This window comes from Dama dama, chromosome 30 (genome assembly GCF_033118175.1).
Source record: "Dama dama isolate Ldn47 chromosome 30, ASM3311817v1, whole genome shotgun sequence".
NCBI lineage: Eukaryota > Metazoa > Chordata > Mammalia > Artiodactyla > Cervidae > Dama > Dama dama.
The window spans coordinates 87,317,511-87,335,859 of NC_083710.1; the positions used below are offsets into that span (position 1 = coordinate 87,317,511).

The 18,349-nt window shown below is 50.0% G+C and overlaps 1 long non-coding RNA gene across 1 annotated transcript; it reads right to left on the reverse strand.

Moving 5' to 3' along the window:
* Nucleotides 1-11,752: 11,752 nt before the first annotated feature.
* On the reverse strand, nucleotides 11,753-17,130 carry LOC133049245 (uncharacterized). The gene is made up of 3 exons (XR_009691253.1): nucleotides 15,985-17,130; nucleotides 15,305-15,542; nucleotides 11,753-12,830 (listed from the first exon to the last, which is right to left on the reverse strand). It is a non-coding gene; the product is annotated as an uncharacterized LOC133049245 (long non-coding RNA).
* Between the last annotated feature and the right edge of the window lie 1,219 nt (nucleotides 17,131-18,349).

Genomic DNA, 18,349 nt, shown 5'->3' on the forward strand with positions numbered 1-18,349 from the left:
TTGAGCCCAAGCAGATAACCCAGTTGTTGCTTAGTCATTCAGTCATGTCTAACTCTTGGCGACCCCATAGACTGCAGCCCGCCAGGCTCCTCTGTCCATGGGATTCTCCAGGCAAGAGTACTGGACTGGGTTGCCATTTCCTTTTCCAGGGGATCTGCCCGACCCAGAGGTCAAACCTGGGTCTCCTGCATTGCAGGCAGATTCTTTACCATCTGAGCCGCCAGGGAAGCCCCTGAGTTGATTCATAATGTTGTGCCAGTTTCAGGAGCAGAGCAGAGCGATCCCGTTACACACGTACATAAATCCATTCTTTACCACTGAGCCACCTGGGAAGCCCGATAACCCAGTACCGTCTCCCCATCCTGAACTACACACATCGGCAGAGACCCTCTGGCCATGGGAGGTGACGTGGTCGCAGGGTCTGGGGACCTGGGGCTGGGACCGTTGTGGGGGCGGGGAGGGCAGGACCCTGCCGGCCCCCAGAGGCAGGAAGCCGAAGCAACTGGGTCACCTTGGAAACGCAGGGACTTCCCCTGCCTGGCCAAGGACTGCAGGCTCCACATGCTGGCCTGGCGGGCCGGGGGAGGGGAGAGCATTTCAGGGTCCGTGAGAAACGACGCAGCAGCAACGACAAGGAACAGAGCCTGGGTGGACGGTGACTGGAGGCGGGAGTTCCAGGAAGAGCACTCAGGGGCCCAACGGGGACCGTGAGTCACCAGCATCCACTCCAGAGCAAGAAGACGCGCCCAGCGCCGCGCGAGGAAAGGTTACCTATGAATATTCAGGGCTTATTATTCCCCAGAAGACACTGAACAAGCCGTGCTGGAAAAAGAAAAAATCACTGTATCCTATTGCGGAGCGCTTCACGCCCCAGTGGAGCTCAAAAGTCCTTGGCTCTCTCCTCTTTTGTTGGATTGCAGCCTGACTCTCTCTCCACTTACAGGAAACTTGTCTAGCAGATGGGGACACCCAGGCCTAGTGCCCCCAGAGGCCCGGGACCTGGCGGCCAGACGCGCATCTCAGAGAGCCCTGGGCCGGGCTGGGCTGGTGAGAGCTGGAACCCAAGGGGACATGAGGGATGGGCGTGCTGGCCCGGGAGCGCCTTCAGGGTGGAGTCAGCCCAGCCCTCTGAGGCCTGCGTGTCATCCGGGAGGCACAGTCCCGCCGCAGGAGGTGTCGGCAGGATGCTCGCCTCCGACCGGCCGGTGCTGGGACCCTTCAGGCTCCTTTCCAGGACGTCTTCCGAGTCTCGACTTCTTGTCAAAACACTCTCAGGTCCTCTCTCACAGGTGCTGCCTTACTACTGCCGTCTGTTCTCCTTCCCCCGGCTTTCTGTCTGCAAGGAGCCAGGAAAACAACTTCTGTCAATGTAAGTTGCCTTTCTTTGGAGGAAGCAGAGTGATCAATTAAACAGAATGCAGAAAGGGTACCCTAAGGATAACAAACTCTGATCATGGCACCTGGCACCATCACTTCATGGCAAATGGAAGGGGAAAGTGAAATAATTTTTCCACAAGTGTCAGATTTCATTTTCTTAGGCTCCAAAACCACCGCAGATGGTGACTACAGCCATGAAATTAAAAGACACTTGCTCCTTGGAAGGGAAGCTATGACCAACCTAGACAGCATATTAAAAAGCAAAGACATCACTTTGTCAACAAAGATCCATCTAGTCAATGCTATGGGTTTTCCAGTAGTCATGTATGGATGTGAGAGTTGGACTATAAAGAAAGCTGAGTACAGAAGAACTGATGCTTTTGAACTGTGGTGTTGGGGAAGACTCTTGAGAGTCCCTGGACTGCAAGGAGATCCAATCAGTTCATCCAAAAGGAGGTCAGTCCTGGGTGTTCATTGGAAGGATGGATGTTGAAGCTGAAACTCCAATACTTTGGCCACCTGATGTGTAAAGCTGATTCAGTGGAAAAGACCCTGATGTTGTGAAAGATTGAAGGCAGGAGGAGAAGGAGACGACAGAAGATGAAATGGTTGGATGGCATCACCGACTCAGTGGACATGAATCTGAGCAAACTCTGGGAAACTGTGGAGGACAGAGAAGCCTGGAGCACTACAGTCCACGGAGTCACAAAGAGTCGGACACAACTTGGCGACTGAACAACAACAATACTCAGAGGTGGACCAGTGTTCTGGCTGTTACAACAGAGTGCCACCAAGTGAATGGCTGAAAGCAACTGAAACATATCTTCTCACAGATCCAAGTGCCCACAGAGCTGCCCTCACAGTAGACCCTGGGTGGACTCCTGCCTCATCTCTTGCAGCTGCTGGTGGTGGCCGCTGAGCCTCAGGGCCCCTCGGCTCACAGCTGCCTCCCTCCAGTCTGCCTCCATCATCACATGACCTTCTCCCAGTGGGTCTGTCTCCACGTGGCTTTTCTCCTCCCAGAAGGGCACAGCCATGCTGGATTAGGGCCTCTCCTGCTGACTCCCTCTTATCCTGATTACATCTGCAAAGAGCCTAAGTCCACATAAGTTCACATTCATAGCTCCTGGGGGTTGGAATTTCAACACACCTTTTCAGTAACATTAACTCAATCATGTGTGTGCTCATCATGTCCGACTCTTTGTGACCCCATGGACTGTAGCCTGCCAGGCTCCTCTGTCCATAGGATTCTCCAGGCAAGAATACTGGAGTGAGTTGCCGTGTCCTCCTCCAGAGGATCTTCCCAGCCCCAGGACCCATAATAGAAGGCTACAAAGCCTTCCAAGTACGGCAATGCATGAATAGTATCGGTTCATTGATATTGCACACATGGGCATGCCTATGGCATACAGGTTTGGGCTCTACTGGGAATTCAACTGGGAGCAATGTCAGTATCTCCCTTGTGGGGATTCCAGCCTCGCAAGACAGGCATGCACATAAGCACACATCTTTGTGTGTAACTTTGTTAATACAACCAGTCGAGTCCTTATTACCATTCAATCCAGGGAGACACAAGTTGAGCAAAGCCTCCCAAGTTGGAGTCAGTTCAGTCTTCTTGAAAGGAGACTAGATTTCACAGCCTTTGGGGGTGTAAGAGATGGTAAATCATCCCAGTGGGAGGGACTGGAGTTCACCAGGTCCCTGAGGCAGGAAGGACTGTGGACAGCCAGTGAGTGGACTGCACAGCCAGGAGAGTGGCTGAGAGGACCCCGGGGTCAGAGGAGACCCGGAGGCTGAGCTGTGCCCACCCGTGGGTTTTGTGTGGCTCCTGTTGAGCCGTGCCAGTGTCCCCCGAGCCCTCGGCGGAGCACACAGGTCCAAGGTCCCTGAGCTTCAAGTTGGTCCTCGAGTCGGTGCTGTGAGACCTTGCTCGTTCACCTCACTGATTCTGAAACCATTGGGAGGCTACGTAAAGCCAGGGCGTGAAAAGAGACACATTTCTGGACACCTTCAGAGCCACCTGTCTTGGGTGGCAGTATCGATACGCATCTCTGCTCTTGGCTCGGGGAGCTTTATCTGCCTCCTTCCTGAGCCCCCCAGAGATGCCCACCCACCAGGCATTTTCTTTCTTCTATATCTATCCCAGAAACCCTTCAGTGATATGAAGCTTAAACTTGATAGTACCACAGTCCTTCTCTGCTTTACTTCCGGAAAGGCCAGCATGGATACCTCATCCTACACCTGTAACTGCAGGACTGCAGATGGTGGAAGCAGGACCATCCACATGGCGCTGGATTCTGGATGGAAAGCCATGTGTTGGGGTCTCCTGGCTTGTTTCTCTTTCCCCACCAGAGTACGCCCCAGGGGTATGTCCCAACAGAGTGAAACTGATCTGCCTCTGAAATCGATCAACTGCCCAGCCTGGTTACTCACTATCTGTCCCACAGGACAACCTCTTCACTAGGGAAATCCAACGCAAAGCCTTGACCATGCGGAGCCCTGCTTCCCCTCAACAAGCCAGGAGTCATGCTCTAGGTGTCGAGTGTGCTGGACTAGAGGACCGTGAGCTGGGAAGTGGGTGACAAACCGATCCCACCCACGTCTCGCCTACAGCTCCACCTTTTCCCTCTGAGTCACTGTCATGTTCCGCATCCCACAGCGTCACCTCTGCCCTCCCAGCGTGAATCATCGCAGCTTGACCCAAGCACTGCCTGTCACACACAAACACCATCCTCCATCCAAGTGGCTGCAAAACTGCCAGTGAGTTGCATACACCTCCCGTGATCAAAGGATCCCTCAGGAAAAGGCACGGGGCCCCACAAAACTAGCCTGGCTGGCTCCCCACTTGAGTCTCCCAAACATTTCTAAATCCTGTGGCTACGGTGAGCATCAAAGAAGCCTTTCGACTCCTTTGTCCTCTTGAAAAGCATCTTCACCCATCTCTGCCTTCAATTATCCTCTCTGTGTGCAGATCGGTAGGCACTGGACAGAAATGTCCCAAACTGTCAACCCCAGTTACAGTCCAGCAGAGCAGCGACACCTCCAAAATCCAAAGCATCGCATCTGATCTTCAAGCCGCCTTGAAGCTGGTTGCTACCAACCGTGTGTTACTTCACCTGGCAGGACGCGAGGGAAGAAGCCCGCACTCCTGATATTTGGAAAGTCGATGACATTTGAGTTTATGTTGCATTTGCATTTTTCAAACCTATGCTTTTTTCTTTCCATGTGTGCCTTGAAATACCTTAACCAAATCATGTTTATGTCGCTCCTTATCTTTCTTCCTCCCTTCCTGCCGCCCTGCCCTCCTCTTTGCATTTTCCCGGCTATGTGCTTTGCATTCACCTGTTTTTAGACTTCCTGGGCCATGATTGGAGTTTAGCTATTTGTATATACCATCTGAGAGTGTTTCTCTTTCAATAAGGTATTCCAGATCCACTTTCATTACTTTTTATCAAAGGGGTGATACTAGCGTATCAATTGTCTAGCTCCCTGCTTCCTTCCTTACACTCGTCTTCCTTTGCTGTCCGTCTTCTCCCCATCTCTGCATTTTTCAGGTCAGGGAGAATCCTTGCACCTCCTCAAACACATCACCTTCTGCATAGCCTTCTGCCTTCCACATTCCCCTCCACATTGTCCATCACTGTCTTCTCTGGGTGAACGCCTACTCATCGTTGAGTCTCATCTTCAGTGATTTCACCCCGCTAGAGCATTCAGAGCTGTCTGCTCCTGGCAGGCTACCTTTCCTGGTCTCATATAATGACACGCTCTATCCAACTTCTTTTCAAGAGGAACTCCATGAAGTTAGGGATTGTCCACAAGCAAGCGCTTTGTATGGTTCCCGGGACAAAGTGGACCCAGTAAGTATTGGTCCAGAAGCATTGGACGATCAGTTAATCAGCCAGGGAGCCCAACTAGCCCAAAGATGGCAGAAGATTCTCGAGAACAGTGGCAGCCTCTGCTGCAAGAGCCTCATCTGTGTTTATCCTCGGCCTCCTTTGGTGCCTGAGATCAGCTGGTGTCACTGAGTTCAAGCTGCCCCCAGGGAATGCAGTCCTGCTGTTTCAGCAGGTCATCTTTGCAGCTGTGGACCAGGCGGGAACTCTGTCCACGTCTCTAAACCCTTTGTGCTCTGGCTCTGGGTTCAGCAGTCAGGGTTCACCTCTGCCCCCAAGTTCTCATCCACCAGGTGAAGAGAAACAGCAAGGAGCCCCCGATCCACTCCCCTGAGATGCCGGAAAATCTACACCTTTAGATTCCCTCACAAATCAAGTCACATTATCAGAGGGCTCTCTACCTGGACCACAGTGCTTTGGCTTTTCACAGAACTGAACTGATAGACATTTTAAGAACCACCTTCCCAAAGTTTGTCATGAAAGCTCTTTAATGGGTAAGTCCCCGTCATACCATGCATAGCATTTTTGAGGATCCACAGGAGAAGTTACACTTGTGTATAAAAACCAGGAGAAGAGGTGCTCCACCAGCCCTGATGCTGGTCCTGTTTACTATAGCAACCCAGTCCGGTATTCCTGTCTGGAGAATCCCATGGACAGAGGAGCCCGGCGGGCCACAGTCTGTGGGGTGGCAAAGAGTCAGACACGACTGAGCGACCTTCACTCACTCACTCATTCTTATCGCACTGAGCATGACGTATTTGTGACTGACTTGCTGCTAGGATCCTGGAGTGAAATGGGCAGCCTTCCTCCAGCCTCAGCGGCTTCCTCCTCTCCCACCAGATCCCCACTCCTGAATTGAGCTCTCCTTCCTCTGATAGAAACAGCAAACCACCTTCTCATAGGCCAAGGATGCTCCCAAAGAAATTTCACCCCTCTTTGGACAAACACAACAACACCCTGAGGCTGTCATTGTCAACACTCGCTTTTTCACACGAGAACTCTGAAACGCAGATGGGAAGATCAGGGGTCAGAGAAGTTGCTTAATTTGTCCAAAGTCACACAGTTGGCAAGGGGGCAACCCAGTATCTTGACTGAGAGCATTGTCTCCAGACTTGGGTAGGAAGAAGCTCAAACCATAGCTGCTATATTTCCTCCATACGACATTCTACTTAGACCCTTTCTATTGTAGTAAATATGGATAGCTTGTGGAGATCCAACCAGTCCATCCTAAAGGAGATCAGCCCTGGGTTGTTCACTGGAAGGACTGATGCTAAAGCTGAAACTCCAATACTTTGGCCACTTCATGCAAAGAGCTGACTCATTGGAAAAGACCCTGATGCTGGGAGGGATTGGGGGCAGGGGGAGAAGGGGACAACAGAGGATGAGATGGTTGGATGGCATCACTGACTCGATGGACAAGGGTTTGAGTAAACTCCGGGAGTTGATGATGGACAGGGGGGCCTGGCGTGCTGCGGTTCATGGGGTCGCAAAGAGTCAGACACGACTGAGTGACTGAACTGAACTGTGAATCTGCTTTAGGACTGCTGTGAAGTTAAGCAAGATAATAAATGTGAAAGGCTGAAGTTCAGTGTCTGAGACGGTATAAGCTCTCAGTAGACGTTTATTGTTTGTAATTTATATTGGGCTACAGTTGATTTGGGCTGTGTTACTCTCACACGTGCGGCAAAATAACTCAGTTATATCTGTACATGTATCTGTTCTTTTTCAAATTCTTTGCCTATTTAGGCTAATTCCCTGTGCGATACAGGAGGTCCTTGCTGGCTATCTATTTTAAATACAACAGTGTATGCATGTCAACCCCAAACTATAGACATTTGTTTGAAAGGCAAACACTGGATTTGAATCTAGGGCTTTGGATTCTGAATTCAGTACTTGTTCGTTAAACCTGGTTTCCTGATGACTCAGGCGGTAAAGAGTCTGCCTGCAGTGCGGGAGACCTGGGTTCGATCCCTGGGTCGGGAAGATCCCCTGGAGAAGGAAATGGCAACCCACTCCAGTATTCTTGCCTGGGAAATCCCATGGACTGAGGAGCCTGGTGGGCTACAGTCCATGGGGTCGCAAAGAGTCGAACACAACTGAGCGATTTCACTTTTCATTAAACCACGTTCCCAGTCCAGAGATGATCAAGAGAGATTTATGAGCCAGATGGAGAAGACCCGAAGGGGGTGACAAGGTGTGAAACCAAGAGCCACGTCCGCTGAACCAACCTGTATCCACAGACATAGCGTCTGACCTTGTGGCTTGTCATGTGAACCGTGGCTGAAAAACAGGAAAAACGCCTCCCTTCCCGGCAGGCACCACCTTCAGGCTGATGTGACAGAAGCACACTGGACAATTAGCCCGTAGACAAAGGACACTTGGTTGTAGAGAAATGTAGACCTGAGTCTCCCTGATTACACACCACGTGCCAGTCCAGCAAGGGAAGGTCTTTAAAAAAGCCTTCAAAATAATTTGAATCTACAAGAGGGAACAGAATAGACCAGGCCAGACGAACTCAGTCAAGTCCGTGGTTACCCAGAAGAAAGACTTGACTTCGATAAGCTACAACCGAGATGCAGATCAGTCTCTTCCACCAGTGGCTTGTGGCTAACCGGAGTTCTATGTTCTAACAAGTTCTTTTTTGTTTGTTTGTGTTTCAGCATAGTCACTGTAACTATGACAAACCCTAGCATCGGCACTAGCAACTTCTTAAGTCATGTTCGAGCTGAATGGAGAAGTTTTGTGAAACGTCGCTCATCGGTGAGGATTGCTGCGGGCCCAGGTTACAGGAAAATGTCAGAATGTGCGCAGTCTTTGGCCTGGGGATGACATTTTCCCACCATCACTCTTCATCCTGCCTGTCGAGTCATCTTCAGTAACTTCGAGTCCTTCCCCTGCCCCCTCCCGTAAATAACAGCCCAGTAAAAGCCAGGTGTCAACAAGCCACCATAATATTTTTGGATGGCCTCCCAGCACTGCAGTTTTTCTAATAATTCCAAGACCTGAGCTCTGCAAAGCGGTTCTCACTGGGAATAAAACATTTGCTTCAGGAGCTTCTAAAGGTGAGGGCAAAACAGTTTGTATTTGTTTAAACCCTAATGTCATCCATAATTAATGGGATGGCCCTGGTTCAGTAGAGCTTGAAACCACTGTGTATATCTGAAGCCGGATTTCTAGCTCCTGAGATTAGGAATACATTTACCCTTAAGCTTCTGTTTTATTTTTTCATGGAAACAATGATTTTCAGTGACTGAACATTCGGTATCTTTTCACTATGTTTTTGACGAGCGCTTTTTGCTCTCAAGTGGTAAGAACAAGGCCAGTCTACTTTTATCAGTGGCCCTGAAACTTTGGGTGTCCATGTGGGTCACCAGAAGTCCTTCTGATGTCTTTCCTCCAGCCCATCATTTGAACTCTTGACACAGTTTTTAAAAAGATTAAAAAAAAATAGTTAAAAAACTTTTTTTTCTAATTTGATATACATTCAAAAAATAAAAGCTTCCATTTTGTAAGTAGGTATTCAGAAAAGAAATTATGGCTCATTGCTTATTGCTGAAAGTCACTCTTCAATAAAGTGAAAGTGAAGTTGCTCAGTGGTATCTGACTCTTTGCGACCCCATGGGCTGTAGCCTCCTAGGTGCCTCCATCCATGGGATTTTCCAGGCAAGAGAACTGGAGTGGATTGCCATTTCCTTCTCCAGGGGATCTTCCCAACCCAGGGATTGAACCCGGGTCTCCCACACTGCAGACAGACGCTTTACCGTCTGAGCCACCAGGGAAGCCATATACTCTTCAATAAATGTACATCTAAATGCATGATGTTACAGCCATACAGAAGGATGCCTGCATTTCCCTTAGGTGATCAGGTCCCTGCGTACCCAGAGATCCTGTGTGTGGAGACCTGTCCCAGGGAACAGGGGAGTGGTAACTTTCTCCTTCATTTGATCACTGAGCTCTTCAAACACTAGCTCTTATCTACAGCAGAGCCATCATGGCCAGCAGTCTGCGTGTTCTGGGGTGTGTGAAATTTCTAGGTAGGAGGTAAGGAGGAATAATTATCATGGAATCATTTTTGGGATCCTTACTTTGCACACTCTCTTTCCTTTAGCTTGAAACGGTGTCCCCACCCCGCCTTGGGAATTTACCTCTCTTCACATTTGTCATCTCCCACTTTATCACAGAGAGTCGGACACACCCATTCTGACTGGACTGGGGTCAGGGCGGGACCAAAAATCCTCTGAGCACTGAACAAAGGGACATGAAGAACAACCACAGTGCTTTGACGACAAGCCCAGAAAGCTTGGAAAAGACTCACCGAGAACCCTGTGCTCACAGCACGCAGGCGACAACCTCAGGGCAGTTCCATGGCTCTGTGTCTACTTCCCAGCCTCCCAAGGATAGCACTCAGAATGGACACAGTTGCCATGGGGACACGCTCAGCTAAAGCAAAAAACCAAGTCAGCTTTTTTCTAGGAAAAATTAAGTCTACTTTAGCAAATCAGGTTGACCTTGAGAGCTGGCTCTTTCATTTGGATCATGTGATAATCATTTTACGTAAATGCGATGAGAAAAACCTTCCACTCCAAGGTGTGAACAAAACTGCATTTAGAACAAGTAGACCTCCAAGTATGTTGTAAAGGAAAGCTCTTCCTGACAACAACACGTGGGAAAGTTCTCCTTTTCTTCTTAGATGTGTGAGGAGGTACATCCATAGTTTTTCCAAATTATTTTAGAGGCCGTGGGAGAAACATATGAAGATCATAGGCTGATCCCCCTGCCCAAATGCTGTCTCATTTTTCTTTCCACACAAAATGCTCAAGGCTATGGTTTTTCCAGTAGTTATGTACTGATATGAGAGTTGGACTGTGAAGAAAGTTGAGCGCTGAAGAATTGATGCTTTTGAACTGTGGTGTTGGAGACGACTCTTGAGAGTCCCTTGGACTGCAAGGAGATCCAACCAGTCCATCCTAAAGGAGATCAGTCCTGGGTGTTCATTGGAAGAACTGATGCTGAAGCTGAAACTCCAATACTTTGGCTACCTGATGCCAAGAGTTGACTCACTGGAAAAGACCCTGATGCTGGGAAAGATTGAAGGCAGGGAGAAAAGGGGGCAACAGAGGATGAGATGGTTGGATGGCATCACCGACTCAATGGACATGAGTTTGAGCAAACTCTGGGAGATAGTGAAGGACGGGAAGGCCTGGTGTGCTGCAGTCCTTGGGGTCGCAGAGTCGGACACGACTGAGCGACTGAATAACAGTCAAAGAAGACCGAGTGGGGCCTCCCCCAAGGCATGGAGGAGGTGTCGCGGCCTCTGTGGCTACTTGATGGTGACGATCTGAAGTGTGGGACGTGGCCTCTGAGGGGCCCTGGAGCCTCGTCACTGCTGGTGACGTCCTGGGGAGGAGCCCCTGGTCCTTCCTGCTTCCGGTCCGCTTGCACCCCACGCCTGACGGGTCGGAGCAGCCGGGGGCTGCTCACACGTGTCCCCGCCCAGTCCGGCGTCCGCGGCCGGGGCGGGTGTGACCCCATGAGGAGGGGCGCTGCTGTGCCCGCTGCTGTGTCTGCACTGCCTTTTGAGTCATGTTTTTAAATTTTATTTTACTGAAGTTTAGTTACGTTCCTTTCTGCTGTACCGCGAAGTGATTTGGTTACACACAGATTCGTTCTTTTTCATATTCTTTTCCATGATGGTTTATCACAGGATATTGAATATAGTTCCCTGTACTCTACATAGGGCCCTGTGGTTCATCCGTCCTGTATATACTAGTTTGCAGCTGCTCAGCCCCAAAGATTCGCCTGTCTAATGAACACTTCCCACGGTGCTCCCCCGACACAAGGCCCCACGTGCCCACCGCGCTGCTCGCGCCGCAGCGAGCTCGCCGTGTCCTCCACCACTCTGCCGTCTGCTGTCGCTGTTCAGTCCCTAAGTGTCTGACTCTGTGACCCAAGGGCTGCAGCACGCCAGGTTCCCTGTCCCTCACCATCTCCCGGAGCTGGTTCAAACCCACGTCCATCTCATCCGCTGCTGTCCCCTTCTCCTCATCAACTCTCCTAGACAAAACAGCCCACCAAAAAGGTCCCCTTCCCCAAAAGATAACTCTAAAGACAATTCTTAGAATAAGGCATTGCCCTGTGGGTGAGGACCTCGTGAAAGTAAAACAAAAACCCTTATCCTTTTTTATTCGGGGGGAGGTGGAGAAGTTCGGGATTAGCAAATGCAAATTAGTATATATAGGATGGATAAACAAGGTCCTACTGTATAGCACATGAAACTGTGTTCACTATCCTGAGATAAAGCGTAACGAGAAAGAATATGAAAAGAATGTGTACGCATACCTGAGTCACTTCACCGTACAGCAGAGGAAATGAAGACAACATTGTAAATCAGCTGCACCTCAACAGGAAAAACAGACTCAATTAAAGACATGGAGAAAGGACTTCAAGAGAATTCTTTATCAAATCCATTTATGTGCCTAATTGTTAAGAAAATGAATTTATAAAAGGAGATATTCATCAAGAAATCCTTTGAGAAACCAAATATGTAACGTCAGGAGAATGTGAGCATTTCTGCTTTTAAGGTACATTTCCTGGAAGGAGATTGTGGCTAATGATTGTCTGGTATGCGGTGCTTGCTCAGTTGCTCAGTTGTGTCCAATTCTTTGTGGCCCCGTGGGCTGCAGCCCGCCAGGCTCCTGGGTCCACGGGATTCTCCAGACAAGAATACTGGAGTAGGTTGCCATTTCTTCCTCCAGGGGATCTTCCCGACCCAAGGATCAAACCCAGGTCTCCCGCAGTACAGGCGGATTCTTTATCAGCTGAGCCATCGGGGAAGCCCGATTGTCTGGTATAAAAAGCCATAAATAAAGGTAGCCGAGGGGAGGATAAGCAAGGAGGACAGGAGGAGAGGTCTGTCTGGTTCACATCACGAGTCACGAGATGAGATGAAACACTCCCGGCCAGGTCTGGTGTCTGCGGGACCAGAAGGGCAAGCTTCCAGAACGATCACTTCCCTGTCCAGGACACAGAGACGGTCACCCCAAGGTCTCTCCATTTGTTTTTCCTTCTGTGAAATGACAGCCAAGAGCTCCAGGAAACATTCGCCGGCATCACTGTAATATCCGGAAAAGCCCGAAGGGAACAAGAGAAAACACCCCGAAACACTTCAAAAGGGAGGAAGTGTGCTCTGCGGAGTCATTCCCCTTCCACAGATATACACGTGACGACACCGGGTGAGGGGTTTGCCTCCGACTCTAAAACATACCCAGGGTGAAGGAGCAAAGGTAACAGTCTCTTCCTGCGGCTCCAGGCCTTTCAAGGTGGGGGCAAAGCTTGAGAGAAACCCCTCAGGAGGCTCTTTTGCGTCTCTGTAACGTGGGACACTCTCGTTAGCACATGTGCGCTGACAAATCACAGCATCTGCCGCTGTCAGGAAGGCAAAGGCACGTTCGCCTAGGTTTCTAGCGTTGCACAGTGACAATCGAGCAGGAGAGACGAGTCAACGCCCCACAGGGATCACGGCTTCCCTTTGCTTTCACACGAAACCCCACTGACCGGAATCTGAGAAAAGGATGCACGGGAGCTTATTTACAAAACAGAAACAGGTGTGAGGACTGAAGACGAACTCATGGCTAAGGGGAAAGAGCGGGGAGGGACGGGTTAGAGACCCAGTTTATCCTCTCTCCTCATCCGTGTGTGTGATGAAAAGGAAGGGGAGAAAAACGTCTTTGTGATGAGAACTCTTCGGACTTTCAATCTCCTAACAACATTCCGCCTGAGGAATTTTTATCTTCATGTGTCTAATTCTAGCTTTACCTTCAGGAACGACAGGGGCCAAAGATGAGAAAATGATTTACTGTTTGTGCATCGGCCAACAGCATCGATCGCAACAGGTTCTAAACTTCAGGACCCTGAATGGAGGAGGACCAGCATTTGGTGCCGTTTTTGTCTCTAAAATAGGAACACGTGTTTTATGTGAAATTAGCAGGTCGTTGTCACAACCTGAACCCCCAAATCAAAGACTCTGTCGAGGGAGCAGGTAAGAGATCAGATATTTAATACTGCTTTAGGTGCTCCCATCCAAAATGCAGCCCTCTCTGTTTATTGAGCTGGAATCATCTCTCACATTTTAATTAACATCTTGCCTCCAGGACAAGAATCTGCTCCAAACACCAACTCAGTGTTCCCCTTCCATCTGACTCATGTCTAAAGCAACTCTGTGTTAGTATTATGAATGATCGGGTTTGTGGGATGAATGCTACTCCTGTCTCGATTCCAAGCTCCCCGAGTTCAGGATAAGGTGTTAGGGACCATCCAGCCCTTGTGTTTATCTTCATAGCCCCTCATCCTGACTGTGGTGTGAGCTGAGACGGGGGCTCCTCCTCTGGGTCTGCCCGAAGGGGAGAACCTTGGCTCCAACTTCTCTCTACTTCCCTATGTCTCTCTCCTTCCCTGTGTCTCTCTCCTTCCCTGTGTCTCTCTCTCTCTCTCTCTCTCTCTCTCTCTCACACACACACACACGTGTCGTGAGCCACCCAACCACACGCCACACTTGGATGAAGCTGTATCTGATGCGTGAGACCCGTGGTCTGGTTCTCCTTCTGGGCAGGGTCGCCGGACCCTAAGGGCAGCACCCCGTGTCCACCGGCCACTCCTCCACCTCTTCTTTTCCCCAAAGTCACCTGGAGGGGGGCCCAGTCCCTCGGCCTTTCCCACTGATGAGAGCTACCATAACCCAATGGAGGTGGGTCCCCCAGCACCAGCTCCCCTGGCACCCCATGGGGCCGGGGGGCTTCCTAGGGTCTGTTTCAAAGAAGAAGGAGGAAAAACCAAAAACTGCTCAGTTCCCTCAAGTCTGCTTAATCATTAACCCCAACTGTGGAACTTCGCGTTCAGCAGACACCAGGGAGACTCTCGGGCTTGCCCGGTTCTTGGGAAACTAGAGCTTTGTTTCACTTTGAGGTGCAGATGTTTTCAGGGGTGGCAACCTCAGCAGAGATCCCCCTAAGTGAAAAGGAGCAAGAAACTGTCCCCAGAACCCACCCCAAATTCCTGGAATCTTCAACTTTATAAATATGGCTGAAACGAAGCTCTGTCTTAAAATTACAAACGCTAGAAAATAGCCCGCTCCCGCGTATCCTGTTTGGAGGCAGGGGTGTCTGAAGACTTCCCACCCACTGAGCCACCCTGAAAGGGGGGTTCTGGTGTTTTCTGGTCTTGGGTCAGCATTCCACATGCTCCTAGCAGGGAGCTGGATAAACACTCACTTATTCCTATTCCTTGAGGTCGATGTCTCAGAAGGAGGATCTTCACGGGTGTGAGGAGGGCAGATGCCCTTCTCCTCACTGACCAGACACTCATACAGTTGTCACTGGTCAGGCTGGACCATGACTTCTGTACTAAGTCACCTGGGGTCTAAGGGGGACATGTTCTCCTTCTCTCTCTCTGTCTCTCTCTAAGCTGTGAGCTCTCTGATGGGAGGAAGCAATCCCATCAGTGACGATGATCACAGAGACAGCTGGGGGTCAAGGCTCATGGGGCCTTGAGGCAGACCGAGGGGGTGGCCCAGCCTCGGAGGGGAAGGTTCCCCCAGGATAGAAGGGTCCCTCGGATCCAGTCCGAGAGAAGTCTCAGAGCAGTGATGGGGCAGCTGTTGACCTCAAGGTAGGATGCGCGGTCAAGGCCGAGGGAAGGAGGAGACTGAGAAGGGAGGAGGAGAGGACGCGGGAGGCTTGGGAGTGTCACAGCTCACAGTCGGGCCCAGGGGTGGAAGTCAGGCTCAAGTTCAGCACCGAGAGGCGGCCACGGGGCGGGGGCCGTCTTTGCACACAGCAGGCTTGGAGGGAAGGCTAGGATGGGGCCGGTGTGGACGGGAGGACAGAGGTGGCCACGCTGGAGAGGGCTGTGTCCCCAGCCGGGCGGAGCGGGTGAACAAGTGAGAAAGACTGAAGTCGCCGGAGGAGAAGGAAAGGGCCAGACCACGTGGTGAGCATATCTCAGCGAATTCTGGGCGGAGGCCCTCTGCTGAGAGTTACCTAGGTTCAGGTGGAGAACCCGAGAAGTGGGAGACGTTTGGGGTGAACTCCGCCTCACTGATGCCGCAGCTGTGTCTGGTGAGAATCGGTTCCTGTTCTCAGTTCCATAGGAAGGAATTCATGTGAAGCATGTTCACAGCGGGCACCTCTGGATAAGACAAACCCTGAAGCAAGGACCTGCTGTAGATCCTGGGGAGATACACTCATTGTCTCGTAACAACCTCTAATGGAGAAGGATCTGAAAAAGAATAGATATATATACATACATATGTACTGTGACTGAATCACTTTGCTGTATACTTGAAACTAACCCAACATTGTAAATTAACTGTGAAAGGGAAGTGAAAACGCTAGTCGCTCAGCCGTGCCTGACTCTCTGTGAACCCACGAACGGTAGCCCGCCACGCTTCTCTGTCCACTGACTTCCCGTGCAGAGTGGGTTGCATTTCCTTCTCCAGTGGATCTTCCCAACCCAGGGACTGAAGCCGAGTCTCCTGCATTTCAGGCAGATTCGCTACTGTCTGAGCCTCCAGGAAAGCATTTATGCAAACATGAGCCAGTCACAAACATTCACAATGAATGATTGCTCATAACTGTAGTCCCTGTATGGAGAGATTTTTCATTCTCTGAAATACATGAGTTATACTGAACTTCAGGAAAAAATAAAATATCTAACTTACCAGTAGAAATCATCAGACAAAACTCTAGAAATCTATCTCAACCAAACAGTGCAGGCTCAATTGGATCAGACTGTAAAAGTTGTCATGAAAACTACGTTTCGTGGTCATTTTGCATAGTTTCCTTCAAGCGCGTGAGACAAACTGGAGATGACAGACTCACGTGTAGGTTCCTGAACCTTTGACCTCATGTTTTTAAAGATCTTTGTAAGTTGATTTTGCACGTGCAGAGTTTTAAAGCCTTGGCTATGACTGCTTTTGACTTCAAACCAATTTTCCAAGCCCTATAAATAGCAGGTATAGATGTCTTTAAAAAGGGGTTTTCACAGTCTAGGATTTTCCTCTGGTGAAACGCTGAGTTCAAGAGCCTGTGTTTCTGTCTGCAACCAATGCTGCCCTTCACCTTGACTGCTAATTTCCACTCCTTCAAGAGAATGAACACAAAAGGAACACACGTCCAGCTTGGTGAAATGGCATCTCTTAAAAGTGGGTTTCCATTTCCTCGTGTGCTGTCTTTGGAACAACACACGCGGTGGCTCTGAGAGCTTCTAAGAGATGCTAAGCGCAGTGCGGCCTTGGTCTTCCCTAGGAAAACAGAGGGTCTCGTGTCTGTGATCGTCAGAGGCCCTCCCCACCCAGGGGTGCAGGAGTCAATCTCTTTCTGAGCAGGATCCCTCTCATGTCACACGGCTCTGCTTCCAGCTTCTTTGGGAGGCCTTATAAATATGCATTTACAAATACATCCCTGCCGCCCGGCAGGCATAAATCCCCACAAACTGTCGCTATGCAGAGAGTCAGTACTGCCGTGCTTGCCGTGGGACAGACTCGTCTCCTTCTCCAGCTAAAACAATTTTGCCTTTTCTCTGACTCCAAGATTTCCCCTATTTTCCAATCGGATGTTCTAACCTGGCAAATTTCTCCCAGTGGCAAGGTTTTCCAGTCTAAATCTTGTCAATAGTCTCCAGATCGCAGCTTGTCCACCGTTCTTTCCTCATCTGCCTCCATCTACAGTGTTTGTTTTGAAATTGCATGCGAGGGGGGGTCTCTACCACTATCGCTTCCATGTACTACTGAAAATACCCCTCCCTGGGAAACATGACTGAGGAATGTTTGTGGGTTGCAGTAATAGATGTGAGGCTCCCATCTCTTCTCAACTGCAGAGAGAAAAGAGAAATACAAGATGATATTGCAAATTACATGCATGGCAAAAAAAAAAAAAAAAAATGGTGGGGGAAGAAATTAGCCACCGCCCTTCCTCTGCCCCCCCCACACCCCTCCCCCGCCCCACCATCTGCGCTGGCTCCAGACTGGATTTCTCTATTAACAAAGCCCCACCTATTGACTCTGCTTGAATATTCACCACCCCGGCTCCCCTCCTTCTGCTTGTGCCCCCAGAAAACACGGCTCCTGAGGATGCTGTCTTTGTCTGCTGAGTTACCGTCTGAAAAGCCACGGCCTCCCCTTCTTGGGGAGGTAGGTTTCCAGTGTTGTCCAGGTTTCAAATGGTCACTCAGATTACAAATTAGGAGAAAAATTAAGGGTCTACTCCCCACCCTTTTTTCCCCAACAGTTTCTGGATCCCACAGTAGAAAGGACTCAATTCGGATTGTACTTAGCCCAAGAAAACAAGAACGCCCTTCCCACGGACTGTTGGAGCTTATTAGAAGCACTTCTTCATCACACAATCAGTATTTTATTAAAAAATTAATGCCTGTGAAATGAGTTTTTGATACAAAGCTGCCTGGCTGTGACTTTGGGGGGGGGGGGGTGGTTAAAAACATTAATCTCTTCAATAATTCATCTTTTATTCCTTTAGCCTTACTAAATATTAAACAGGTTAAAGTTAAATATTTGAAAACGAAATGCAGCTGGGGTCCCCCAGGGAGGGCAGACGGGTGAGCTGCTCCAGGGTCACTGCTGCTGTCGGCATTCTGCAAGACGTGGGGGCCGGGCCCTGCGGGCTGTCGTGGGTCAGGATCTGACCGGGCGGGCGATGGAGGTATACATCCTGTATCCTCACCTAGGAGCTCCTGACCACGTCCCTGACGGTTTCTGTGATTGACAAGAAGAATAGGAACTTCAACACATGAAAGGAGACATGCATTTAATGACAGCTTGGCCCGCCAAGGTCGGAGAGAAAGGGAGAGTTGAGCATCCTTGCCTGTGGCCAACCTGGCAGGCTGGCCGGGTTATCGGACCCCCTGACTTTTGTTCAACCACCCCCAACCCCTCAGCCACCACATAGTCCCCCCTCCACTCCCCAATCTAGTTAATGGAAGCTGCAGCAGGGGCCCTGCCTTGCTAAATCATCCACATAATGCCATCCGAGTTGATCCGACCAAAGAGATATAAATTCCTCTCTCATCCG